The sequence below is a fragment of the Pinus tabuliformis genome, chromosome 5_2, assembly GCF_031772625.1.
Source record: "Pinus tabuliformis cultivar Carrire ecotype Pingquan chromosome 5_2, CPIR1, whole genome shotgun sequence".
NCBI classification, from domain to species: domain Eukaryota; kingdom Viridiplantae; phylum Streptophyta; class Pinopsida; order Pinales; family Pinaceae; genus Pinus; species Pinus tabuliformis.
In genome coordinates this window covers 400,153,892-400,166,593 of record NC_142306.1, presented here as the reverse complement: position 1 = coordinate 400,166,593, position 12,702 = coordinate 400,153,892, and positions in this window count along the sequence as shown.

Below are 12,702 nucleotides of genomic sequence, written 5' to 3'. Positions count from 1 at the left end.
GGAAGAGTAGTCCTGAAAAATCTACGAGGTCAATATCATGTGGATATGAATTGATATTATGTGATTATACTATGTCTATGTTATGGTAGGTAATGCTAAGGGAAACATCAGCGGGATGAAAGTAGTGTGATCTGTTGCATGATGGGGCAAGCATGGATGGTGGAAAGACACTAAAAGCAAGATTGCCAGGTAAGGATAGTGTGGTCTTAGGATGTGCAATACTAGTGTTGTGTACATGTAGAATATGTAGTATTGTGTACATATGATGTCGTGTGCCTATTGTATATATGGTGTTGTGTGTATATTGCATATGCAATGTTGGGTATAGATGGTGTTATGTACATGTTGGAGATGCGGTGTTGTGTGCATATGGTGTTGTGCGCATGTTGGATATGTGGTGTTGTGTACATATCGTGATATATATATGTTGAATATGCAATGTTATGTACATATGGTGTTGTATGCATGTTGTACATGTGGTGTTATGTACATATGGTGTTGTGTGCATGAGTGTACAAGTGGTGATTTTTGCATGATTGTACGAATGGTGATGTGTGCATGTGGTGTTTTGTAATGTTGTACATGTGGTACTGTGTGCAGGTACTGTTGTGTACATGTGGTTTTGTGTACATGTTGTGCATGTGGTGTTGTGTACACGTTGTACAGGTGGCGCGTTGTACATGTGATGTTGTGTACACGTTGTGCAGGTGGTGTTGTGTATAGGTGGTACTATGTACATGTTGTACATGTGGTACTAGTGTACATGTGGTAATATGTGCATGTCATGCATGTTATGTTGTGTACATGCAGTACTAAGTATGTGCATTGTGTAGTCGTGGCATCGTGGTGTATTCATTGTGTTGTACTATGTGTATTGTGTTGTACACCAGATGTGGGAGTATGTAGTGTGTTGTGTTGTACATTGGGTGTAGGTGTACATGTCGTGATGTATATCAGGTGTAGGTGTGTGTATTGTGTGGTGTCGTACGTTATGTGTGGATGTATTTTTTGTGATGTACAACATGTATATGTACATGATTGAAGAAAAGATAAAGGCACTGGGTTCTCACCGGGTGTGGCAACCAATCCGATGTGTGTACAAAAGGTCAGAGGAAAAAGGTAGAAGCAAAGGATCGATTAGAGGATAAGTATCAATATTTTATTTTAGATTTTTTATGCATGTGATCTATGATTCTAATTTATGATGGTTGCATGTGATCTATGATTCTGTTTTATGATGGTTACATGTGATCTATGATTTTGGGTTATGATGATTGCATGTGATTCATGATTTTGATCTATGGTGGTTATGTTTTGAGCTAACCGAATGTGATATGTTTATGCATGATGATTTGGTCAAGAGCTAGTTTGACTTGTTGTGACAGGAAGTGAACATAATTACAAGTGTACCTTATTGACGAGCTACCAATGAGGTATGATGTGAATTTATTTCAATTTATGGAAGTTATGTGCTTGGTATAGGAAATCATGAAAATGCCTGGTTTGGTGGTTGAAACTGACTGCAAGAATTACTAGCATCAGTGAAAGGAATTGGAACATGTAGTAGTATGTTGGTAAAGCACTTCAAGAGGAGGGCCACTGTGGGACACTGGTATCCAATAGTGTCCATTGATTGTCATGAGCATGCTATGACCGATATGATGGTTTTGGGGCAGGGATATGTCTATGCTTTTGGACTTCCGATGCAAGGAAACCTTGCCAAGGGAGGGGTCGCCTGAGGGACTGTGTAGCAAAGAAGGGGATACCTGCGGAACTTGGAAGGTGTGATCCGGATTTAAACAGGAAGGCAACAAATTACATATATAACCATAAACACAGAGATGCAGCGGAAATAATACTTCATTTCATTCATGTAAAATACTGAAATATGCTTACAAACAGCAATGGAAATAAACCAGCTAGGGTGATGGTAGCTTATCTTTGAGAAGAGATGTGGCGGCTACATGCCTCTGAACTATGTTACAATGAGGTTCGAAGGCCTATTCATTGTTGGGAAACAATGGAAAACCCTTAACATCCCAAAACCTAACCCTAGAAGATGAAACACCAAATTGTGGGCCCCGTGTTGGGTAAGTTGGTACATCAACTTCCCGGGGTCGTAACTTTGGCATCCGATCTTCGTTTGACGCGTACAATAGCTCGTTAGAAAGATCTATCCGAGCACTACAACTTTGGGAAGAACAACATCAATCTATGGACCCATGTTGCTCCCAGATTTCCCAAAAAATGTCGTTTAGGGCCTCAAAACAGCTTCGGAAGTTCAGGACCTGAAAAACTGCTAAAAATAGTAAATTGTGCTACAATTACAGAAACTGAAAAACTGAAACAAACAGTTGTGGGGGTCCAAGTGGGATAGGTGGGTGGCCACCAACATCCACCTAGATTAAGGTGTGTGACTGCACGGAAGGGGATGACTAGATTTCCAAAGGGACTGTTTAGCAAAGAAGGGAAGGTTGGGGATGGATTTGTTTTGGTCATTAGCATTTCCAGATGGAAACAGATGCACATTGGGATTGTTCCCTGGAACAATGAGTCGGTAACTATTCACTGAGAGGATAAGTGGCACAGGATTGTAGCACTAGACATTGGGTGAAACTTTGACTTTGATAGTGGATTCTAGACTTCATGGGAAGGAAGTGAATACTAGTATTACTTTGAGGGTGGAGGTGTGAGCCTCTAGATTCCCTTGTTGCTAATACTAGCATCGTATCCTTTTATTTGTTGGTTGAGAAAATGTGCATATGTATATATGTGTATATTATTGTAAATATTGTATCGAGCTGAATTTATAAATCTCCATAGATAGTAGGATTATTTTTTGGTTGAAGCAAATGTGTATAATAGTATATGTGGTTGTTATTGTAAATATTATAATGAGTTGTGTTATAAAGCTCCAATAAAATGTATGGTTGTCATGTTTTTAGCAAGATGTCATTTTAAATACTGCAACAAGATGTGTTATAAAGCTCCATGGGTAGTACGTTTTGTTTTTTGCGGTTTTGCTGGTTGTAGGTGCCATTGAACACCAAGGATGGTGTTTCCCCAAGGGGGAGGGTTTTGTAACAACCCCAGTTAAAATTCATGTAAAATATAAGACCAAGGTCATAGGACACTTATCCAAGCTGGATGGTGGGAAAAACATCATAGTGGGTGTTCATTTCAGTTATTATGGCTAAGGAAATTTGACAAAGGCAATGGAAAAGGCTTTGAAAAGGAAAAGAGGCATTAATTGGCATTCTATTTGTGAAAATAATGGAAAATAGGAGAAAGGGAGAAAAGGAAGGTGAAAGGTCACAAGTTTTAAGTGAGGAGGAAAATGAAAGAAAAATAACGGAAATTGAAGAAAATAGAGGCTTCATTAATAAAAAGACTTATGAGGATCAGTTGGTGGCTTTTGTCAGTGTTGAATTTTGTCATTTCAGTTTTGGAGCTCTCATTCTATTCTCTCTCTTACACTCATGGACACTTAGAGTTTTCTTGGAGCACTCATGGAGGAGTGTGGCATGCTTTGGATTTGGAGAAAGAAGCCAAAGGAAAGCAGGAAATCACAAGGGAACAAGTGGATCGATAACTATAATTGGATTACTTGTAGTTATCGAGTTGCATGTATGGTTTCCTTGCTAGTTTTGGCATGCATGGCACATGCATGTGGTTTCCTTGTTATGAATTGTCATTGGCATGGAGGATTGCCTTGATTGATAGTGGCTTTGCCTAGCCTTTCCATTTACTAGATAACCATGGTGTTGTGGGTTTCTTTCCTTTTGTTTTCTAGTTGGTTCTCATGCTCCTTATGGTTGTGGGTTGAGTTACTAGTTCCTAGAAGCCTTGGTTGGACAAACACTCTAGAAGCCATGTAACAACTTGGGTTGAGTTACTAGTCCTAAAAGCCTTGGTTGGACAAACGCTCTAGAAGCCCTGGTTGGACAAATTCTCTAGAAGCCAGACAACAACTGTGGGTTGAGTTACTAGCCTTGGAAGCCCTAGTTGGAACAAACGCTCTAGAGCCCTGGACAACTTGGGTAGAGACCAATCTGGTGATGGTTGGTGATGTCTGACCGTGAGGTGGAGTCATTGGTTGAGGGTTGACGTGGCTTGGCCTATGGAAGCCCTGGTCTAGTTTTGTTTGATTTGTTCCATGAGATCCCACATTCATGCTTGGAATATGGCACAAGGGTGATTGGTTGAAAGAAAGATTTGGTTTAGCAAATCTATGGTCAAGTGGTATGTGGAAGTCCCAGACCTGGTTTCATTTTGCATATGTTAACAAGACCTCCTTTCCTCTTGTGTTGATGGGTAAACATACTTGTTCATATGTGGTTTTTATGGTTGTTATATCTTTGTTATTTCTGTTGAATATATGTTGGTTAAGAGGATGTTTTATGACAGTTTTGTTGTATGGATATCATCATGTTTTGATTAGAAAACAAATTAACAATGAATATATGACCTAATATGTGATAATGCATTTATTGTGACAAGGCGTCAATGCTTCCTTATGAATCTTAAATAAGTATGAGACCCCTATGCTCAGATCCATTTTTATGACCTGTAGATTTCATATTTGTGACATGTTTGACGAAATGCCTGTCATGGATAGTAGGGGTCAGATCAAGTACTTGTACCAATGATTGCATTAATAGCCTTATTCCATTGTTATTTATCATTTCTGAAAGTTTCATGAAGTTTTGGGTAGTGGCCTAAGCCCTGGCCCTGAAAAAGTGGCACATAATCCAGGGTCGCTAGCTCAAAATTGGCTGAAAAAGTCCACAGTCGTTGACATGCCTTGTTGTGGGAGTGAATGGAAGGCCTTAGTTGCTTGCATGTCTTGTCATGGGAGTAACTAAGGGTCTAGATCAGTGAAATGTAAATTTGTCTCAGAGGTTGGTGACTTGGAAGGGTTGGTTGGCTCTTGAAGGTTATGTAGCATGTGTGGAACGTGAGAATGGTTTTGTTTTGTCGGTTCCACTTCCTTAACTGTACATGGGGATTTGAATCCCATCATAGTAGCCTCTCATCACATGTTTACCTCGTAGGACCGATTAACTTGGGTAAATGTGGGAGGAGGGTGTTACAGTCTGAACACAAATTCAAGTAAGGAAGGGAACATAGATTTCCATTAATTATGAAAAGAAACAATACCATGCTAAAATTTCACCTCCAAGCCTCTTCTCCGCAATCTAGTAGAGTTTCCCCACTATATCCAAGAAATGAGCATGAAGAGTAGTAGACCAATGGTAAAAGACCTCACAAGCTAAAGCAACATAACTTGGTAAATGTGGGAGGAGGGTGTTCTAGTAGAGGAAGTGTTAAAGAAGTCAGAGGAAAAATGAAAGGCCAGGCATGACCAACACAAAATAGAGAAGTCATTTACAATGGGAAATATAATATGGTTATAATTAAAAAAATAAAGAGTATAGGGTCTTGTAAGAAGATCAAGGCTTTATGATATGGTGCTTTCAAGATACCAAATAAGGTGGGAGATAATGCTTATAGAATTTGTCTACCCCAATATATATGCATTTACTTTGTGGTGAATGGGGAAATTCTCACACTTTATGGGCCTTCCATGTTGGGTCAAGCGTTGAAATTATAACTAGGTTTAGTCTTCATAATTATCATTGTACTTATATCAATATGTATTTTATGTAGAAACAAAAACAAAAATTATTATTATTTTCTAGCATGTTCTTCATGCTTTGTTTTGGTCAAAATAAAATGTAAAAGGACATGTTCTTTGTGACCCTTGTAAAAGAAGAAAATTTGAATTTTTGGTGGTGTTATTTTTCTCTCCAGGTTGACCAAGTCAGCCCTCCAGATAGCAAGTTAGGTTGCCCAAGAGATGTGTCTCTGCACATAAACAAACAACTATAAGTAGAGCCAATTCATCTCCATCAAGCACAAATTTTGTAACACTTTTCTAAGGTATGAAGAGCGAGCTTTCTGAAGCATATCTGAGGCACATTTGAGCATACATCCACAAAGGATCTAAGGCTCCTATTGTATGTAATACATGAAGATCTAAGGCCCTTTGTGATGCAAATTTTCTGTGACATATTTTCTTATGATGATGCGACTTCTAGTGGTATAATTCTATGTGTTACTGTGAGTTTCATAGACACGTTCCACTGTGATGATGCAAGTTTCTAAGGTACATATTGATGCGAGTTTTAGAGGCATATTCTACTGTGATAATGCAAGTTTAAAAGGTACATGATGATGCAAGTTTCAGAGGCATTTAAGAACATGCATATGATAGATTGTAATAGCATAAGTGTCCTCAGACACACAAATTTGATTAATAAGGTAAAGAAAAATACATGAAATTTTCAAGAGCTTACACACAATCACTCAACACCCTTGCAAGTGGAGAGAAAAAAGCTTTAAATAAGTTTGTGTCCTAAACTAATTTTGTTATGGATCACTTAATTCATTCATAAGTGCTTGTTTTCATTTAATGCTTTCTAACAATACTCCTAACAAATTTCCTAATTTAATCCCTAAATAATTACACTTTTATAGATGTCATATCTATTATGACTAATAGATATTCTAAGAAGGCTCTAGGACTCTAAACAATTAATCTAAGAAAACTATAAATAATTAAATATTAATTTATGTACTTTGGATCATACATCTAACATTCTGCCCTTTGATCCAAATGTACATTACAACAGATACCAAGATCTTCCCTGAACTTAGTAAATTTGATCCTGCCAAGTGGTTTTGTGAAAATATCTAAGATTTGATCTTTTGAAGGACAATATATTGGGTTGATGACATCCTTTGCGATGAGTGCCTTGATGTAATGATACTTTGAATCCGCATGCTTTGTTTTGGAATGGAAAACTAGATTTTTGGCAAGTTTTAGGGTTGAATGGTTATCAATGAATAAATATGTGGCTTCTGCTTGGCGAACGCCTAAATTCTGCAAAAATTTACCCAACCAAACAATTTCACATGCTGCTTCCCATGCTGATATATATTCTGCTTCTTCCAAAGAAGTGACCACTGTAGCTTACTTCTTGCAACTCCAAGAAACTGCAGCTGACTTCATGTTCATTAAATAACCTGATGTTGATACTCGATCATCAATACTTCCAACAAAATCTGCATCTGAATATCCACCAAGTATAAAGTTCTTAGTCTTTTTATAGACAAGACCAAAATATTTCATCCCTTGAATATATCTAAGGACCCTTTTGTTGCATTCCAGTGGCTTTCCCTTGGTTCATGCATAAAGCGCGAAAGAATATTGACTGCATAAGATATTTTTGGACAAGTGATTGTCAAATAGATCAAGCCGCCAATCAACTATCTATAAGTAGTATTGTTCACCAATTTCCCCTTCAAACTTTGAAAGTTTTAAGTTTTGTTCCATTGGCGTGAGAATCAACTTGCGGTCTCGCATCTCAAATCTTTTCAGTAGTTCAGATGCATACTTTCTTTGACTAATGAAAATATTTTTTGGATATTGGAATGCTTCAACCCCAAGATAATAGTGAAGTAATCCTAGATCAATCATCTTAAATCTAGCTTGTAACTCCTTCTTTATCTGCATAATATGATCATTATTGTTCCCAATAATGATCAAGTCATCCACATACATAACTAAAATCACCATATTTTTACCCTGTTGGCACACATATAAGGTATCATCATATTCACTTCACTTAAATCCAACCTTGTGAAGGTACTCGTCCATTTTTGCATACCAAGCTTATGGAACTTGTTTTAACCTGTACAAAGCCTTGATTAGTTTGCATACTTTGTGTCCCTGCCATCCGATCTCAAAACCTGGAGGTTGAGTCATATATACTTCTTCGTGCAAGCCTCCATTGAGGAAGGCACTTTTAACATCCATCTAATGTACTTTCCATCCTCTTTGAGATGATAATGCGAGTACTAATCTGATGGTGTTCCATTTTGTTGTAGGTGCAAATTTTTCTTCATAATCAATTCCTTCTTGTTGTGCAAAACCCTTGGCAACAAGCTTGCCTTGTATTTGTCAATTTCACATTTTCAAGACAGGCAACAAGTTTCCAAGTGTTGTTTTCCATCACTGCCTTGTATTCTTCAACCATTTCCTTTTTCAATTCTACATGTTTTACTACCTCTTCTTTGTTCTCCACCTTGATTTTGTCCTCTATCTTCACTTTGTCGTCTTCCTTGATTGTTTCCTCTGCCTTGACTTTGTCCTCTACCTTGATTATTGCCTTTGTTGAAGTTGTTGCCTTTGCCTTGACTTCGACCATGACCTTGTCCTCTGTTTGCTCCTTGATTTTGATTGTTGTTCCCTCTTCCTCTACCTCTGGAACTTTCAGTTGAATATTTACAAGTGCTAACTTCTATAAAGAATACATCTTCTCCAACATGTTTCTTCTTTCCAAAAAAATTGTCATGTTGACCTATCATTTCACTTAATTCCTCAAATTTTAATATCTCTAGCTTTCTAGCCACCTGTAAAGTTTCCAAGAAATGTGTATATGAAGATGGCAAGCCAAAAATCAAAATAGTCATGAAGCTATCATCCATTGCTTCAAATCCAACGTTTATTATTTCCTGCTTAATGTTCTTAAGTCTATAAATGTACTCAAGTACATCTCCCCCTTTTTGTCAATTTCTGTTGAAGCAACTTCAATTGAAGATCAACTCTCTTAGATTATGGTTGTGTATCAAATAAATCTTTAAATGTTTTCCAGGTAGACCATGCATCTGAAACATTTTCAATGTGAACATACATTTCATCATTAACTGAAGATTTAATTAATGTTAATGTTTTGTTATTCTTGATCTCCCATTTAGCCAGTGAGTCTCCATTTGTAGGTTTGTTTGGTTTAACATCACCATCACATACATCTTGCCAAAGTTCATTGTAAATTAAAGTGCTTTCTACGTGCCTTTTCCATGTCTTGTAAAAATAAATGTATTCACCAAAAATGAGAAAAGTGACTGAGCTTTGCACTTGGATCTAGTCAACTTTTTTGAAATTTTAAAATGAAACTTTCAAAATTTTACTTTTACAACGTTGTTGCAATTTAACTTCTTTGACTGTACTCTAAACCCCTTCAAAATAAAAATTACTTTGAGCTACAATTTATTCCCTCAAAAACAATAAAAAATTACAATTTATTACTCCAAACTCACATATTACAACATTACACCTTATCGCTCCAAAATTACAAATTTCAATAACAATCACACCTTATCACTCCAAATTTATAACAACAACAACAAAATTATACCTATAAATAACACCTTCTCTCCATTAATAAACTTTATTTTTTAAAATACTTTTACACAATCTCATTAAAATAATTTAAATAACTTTATGAAATCACTAAAAGTGATTTAACGTTACCTTTTTAATGAGCTTTTATAATTTATGCATGTAAAAGCATAAAGCAAAATAAGCACCATAAATAGTAATTAGTTGGGGAGACTTTTCAACGACTTCAACACAATTCTACCAACACAAAAAGTTTTCAACGAGGGTACTCCAGGCAAAGCTGCTTTCTTAGGTGGCTGCGGGTTGATGTTGTCAATGCTCTACAAGTTAACACAAATATAATTATGGATGATGTAAATATGGAGCATAGTATAAGAAAGCAAAACAAAGAGAAAATTGGTCCAAGAAAAGAACCACAAATCGGTATTGACAATTGCCCAAACAAATTCCAAGATGAGTTCTTCCTCGTCAAGTCCAGTCCCAGGCGATAGTCCTCCCCCTTGTCCAAGCCAAGTCGTTGAATGAAGAAAAAGGATTCCAATGCGAATGTATTTTCATAAAAAAAAGCAGTGATAAAACCATAACTATAACGACAGGCACGAGCATAAGAGTAAAAATGAAGAATTTCGGTGTTTAGACACAACTAAATTTAGCGCAGATTAGTTGAGGTCAGAGGAGAGAATTTAAAATTTCTTCTTCTCTGCTCACGCTGAGGATTGAAATGAGATCTTTCTCTCTGGTCTTCCACGTTGCGGGTCTACTCCATAGTGCACACAGTGTTCTTCAGCCATTTCAAATTCACAAGCTTCTCAAAACTTTTAATATCTTTCCTAGGGGGCGATTCTAAAGATAATAAAATATATTTTACGACGGAAATTTTAATTTTTAAATTTAAAATCTGAGATCAACAATAAAGGATATAATAATCAAATTTATTTTCCTTAATAAAAAGCTGATAACTCACATACCAATCAACAGCCGGTCATTTTAATGGAGTTTTCCAAAAGTATGCATAGTTCTTCTTGAATCTCATCTTTACATCATCTGCATCATTGAAGCTCTCATATTGAAGCTCTCATACCATAATAGTAGCAGAAGTGTCTTTAGACACACAAAGTTTATAAATAAGGAAAATAAAATTACATGAAATCTGCAAGAGCCTAAACACAATCACTAAACACCCTTGCAAGTGGAGATAAACAAGCTTTAAATACGCTTGTGTCCTAAACTGATTTTGTTATGAATCATTTAATTCATTCACAAGTGTCCATTTACATTTAATGCTTTCTAACAATACTCCTAATAAATTTTCTAATTTAATCCCTAAACAACAACACTTTTCTAGATGTCATATCTATTATAACAAATAGATATTCTAAGAAAACTCTAAGACTCTAAATAATTAAATATTAATTTATGTACTTTGGATCATACATCTAACGGATTGGTTGATTGTCTTATGGACAAAACACGGAAGAGTTTGGAGGTTGGAGGGATGACTTGGCACTTCGATCACTAGTTAGTTTGACTTAGATTTCTCTTGTTGACAAAGAATAAGGAAAAGATTTGTTGACGAGGAATATATAAGGAAATGATTGTTGGGTTTTCCCCTTGTGGGTTTTGCCCTGGCCTCTAGCCTAATTTCTAGTGTCTCTTGTCTATGGTGCACTTTCTTTATATCTTTGAACGTATAATTGTTGGATAACATAAGTAATTGAAGTTAATACTAAAAAGAAACATAGATAATTGTCACAAGTAATTATCATGTTTAGAAATTCTTTCTTGCATTGGAATTTCAACATGGTATTAGAGTTAGGATTAACGAGTAGTATTGGGTGATTGAATTTGCTTTGTCCTCAAGATTTGGAAGACCGAATTGAAGATACAGTCACCAAATTCAAGTTTCTCTATGGCACTTATCCTCTATGAAAACTATGGATTGGTGGCATTTACCTCCTATGGAAAGTTTTGACCTAAGACACCTATATTCTATGAAAAAATGTTGACTTGGAAAGATTTGTGAGGTATCTAATTCTTTGCAGAAACTATACGAACCTGAGGCTCTCTACTAGTCTTGATTGCATGCAAACCTAAGGGCATACATAACCGTGGTACTAAGTGAATTATCACTGGAATTAAAGTCGAATTTGTGTGGCATACAAGCTTCCTCTATGATATATGGTTTGTGCATTATACAAAATCATCACTATGGAACCTTATGTGAACCCTGTGACACCAATTATACAAGTCTAATGGCATCATTTATATACAAATTCAGTAATCTGAGCTTTATGTTGGTGTATCAGTATATGATGATTCGATTTTGCAACTCTGATAATATTCAAGTTATATATTTGAAGTGTGATCTAAGTTCCCTGTGGTGATCAAGCTAAGCCTATTACATCTAGAATGTTCAATTTGAAAGAAGCTTTGAATTACATCATTTGACTATGATCCATATGTGTAAGACAGGTACATGTGTTAAATCGAAGGTTTGTAGATGACATATGAAGTAGCATTGTTACATCTCGGTGTTTTTCAAGCACAATTTCCCTCCTTCGTAAACAAATCTGAAGTATGTATCTTTGAAGAGAAGTATAGTTGAAGGACTAAAGCTACTCTTTGTGGGCAACTCGAAAGGCGATGTTTATACCTCTTAAAGACCATATGAAGACCTAGTTGCAGAAATCTTATGAACACGAGTTGAAAGGAATTCTTATGGACAAAATTGAATGAGAAGTCTGAATTTGTTGTAAGAATATCTCTTTGAAGCAACCCAAGGAAGTTATAATATGGTACCACATTCAAAGGCAAAAATGGAGAACAAGTAAGGTTGATCATGTAAGTTTAAAGAGATACGTATAGTCTCTTGTTAGCTCAAGAATTGGGCAAAGATCTATATTGTAAATCCATTTCAAGCTTTCTTGCAACTAATGACTCCTATGTTCATCTAGAGTGTGATCTCAGGGATTTATAATATTATAAGTCTATCATATTACTTGGATTCGTGCTACAATGCATGTGTCTCTTGTCTTAGGACAAAGACATAATCAATATGATTAGTTCTCTATTCTCTCCTTGCATATGTAAGTCAAAATTTTGTACTACAGCCAAATTAAGTCAATTAAACATTGATGAGCTCCATTTTTAATGTAGAAGCCATTTAAATGGCATTTCTAGGGCTTGTAACTAACACATTAGTATACATGTAGAATCTGCAATTTGAAAGTTGTCAGGTCTTGAAGACTTTAGATATTGAAGCATCTAGGGTTTGTAAAACCTAACATAAGTCTAAAAACCTAGGGCCAATTGTTTCTACTAAAAGAAGGAGCCCTAGCTCTTGAGAATGACAGAAATCACATCATGTTGTTATGTGGATTACAAGAAGTACTAGATTAAGAGAAAGCTAATTCACTTCTCAAAAGATAAGTACTGTACATCTCCTTTCTTTCATT